This window comes from Manacus vitellinus, unplaced genomic scaffold, assembly GCF_001715985.3.
Source record: "Manacus vitellinus isolate BGI_N305 unplaced genomic scaffold, ASM171598v3 scaffold_127_pilon, whole genome shotgun sequence".
NCBI classification, from domain to species: Eukaryota; Metazoa; Chordata; class Aves; order Passeriformes; family Pipridae; genus Manacus; species Manacus vitellinus.
The window spans coordinates 410,653-412,641 of NW_021938935.1; positions in this window are offsets into that span (position 1 = coordinate 410,653).

The following is a 1,989-nucleotide window of genomic DNA, read 5'->3' on the forward strand; positions in this document are numbered from 1 at the left end:
CCTAACCCTAACCCTAACCCGAACACGAACAGTAACCGTAACCCTAAAACCTAACACTAACCCTATTCCTTATCCTAAACCTAAACCTTAATGGCAACATAACCATAAATCTAACCCTAACCCTAACCCTAACCCAACCCTAACCCTAAATTTCAACCCCAATGCCACACTTATCCTTAACCTAAACCCTAATGGCACCCTAACTCGAAATCGAACCCTAGTCCTAACCCTAACCCTAACCCTAACCTTAAAACCAAATGGCACCCTTATCGTAAACTTAAACCCTAATGGCACCCTAAACCTAAGCCTAACCCGAATCCTAACCCTAACCCTAACCCGAACACTAACAGTAATCGTTACCCTAAAACCTCACACTGACACTAACCGTAACCCTAACCCTTATCCTAAACCTAAAACCGAATGGCAACCAAACCCTAACCCTAAACCTAATCCGAACCCTAACCCTAACCCTAACCCTAACACTAACGCTAACCGTAACCCTAAAACCTAACCCTAACCCAAAAACCTAAATTTAAATCGCAATGCCACACTTATCCGAAACCTATACCCTTATGGCACCCTAACCCTAAGTCTAACCCTAACCCGAACCCTAACCCTAACGCTAACCCTAACCCTAACCTTAAAACCCAATGGCACCCTTATCCTAAACATAAACCCTAATGGCACCCTAACCCTAAATAAAACCCTAACGCTAACCCTAACCCTAACCCTAACCCTAAACCTAACCCGAACTGTAAAACCCAATGGCACCCTCATCCTAAACCTAAACCATAATGGCACCCTAAGCCTAAATATAACCCTAACGCTAACCCCAACCCTAACCCTAAGCCTTATCCTAAACCTTACCCGAACCCTGAAACTAAACCTCAACCTAACCCTACCACTAACTGCAAACCCTAACCCTAACACTAACCCAAACCCTAACCCCTAACCCCTAACCCTAACCCTAACNTAACCTCAACCCTAATCCTAACCCTAACCATAACACTAACACTAACACTAACTGTAACCCTAAAACCTAACCCTAACACTAACCTTAAACCCCAATGGCACCCTTATCCGGAACCTAAACCCTAATGGCAACATAACCGTAATATAACCCTAACCATAACCCTAACCCTCACCCTAACCTTAACCCTAACCCCTAACCCTAACCCCAACCCTAACCCTAACCCTAACCCTAACCCTAACCCTAACCCTAACCGTAACCCTTAAACCTAACCCTAACCCTTACCCTAACCTTAAACCCCAATGGCACCCTTATCGTAAACCTAAATCCTAATGGCACCGTAACCCTAAATCGCACCATTAACTCTAACCTGAACTCTAAACTCTAGCCCTAACCCTCACCTTAACCATAAAACCTAACCCTAACCCTAACCCGAAATATAAACCCCAATGTCACACTTATCCTAAACTTAAACCCTAATGGCACCCTAACCCTAAATCTAACCCTAGCCCTAACCTTAACCCTAACCCTAACCTTAAAACCCAATGGCACTCTTATCCTAAACCTAAACCCGAATGGCACCCTAACCCTAATTCTCACCCTAACCCGAACCCTAACCCTAAACTTAAAACCCAATGGCACCCTTATCGTAAACCTAAACCCTAATGGCACCCTAACCCTAAACCTAACCCTAACCCTAAACCTAACCCTAACCCTAATCCTAACCCTAACCCTAACGCGAACACTAACAGTAACCGTAACCCTAAAACCTTACACTAACCCTATTCCTTATCCTAAACCTAAACCTTAATGGTACCATAACCCTAACCCTAACACTAACCCTAACCCTAACACTAACAGTAACCATAACCCTAAAACCTAACCCTAACCCTAACCCTAACCCTAAATTTAAACCCCAATGCCACACTTATCCTTAACATAACCCCTAATGGAACCCTAACCCTAACCGTAACCCTAAAACCTAACCCTAACTCTTACCCTAACCTTAAACCCCAATG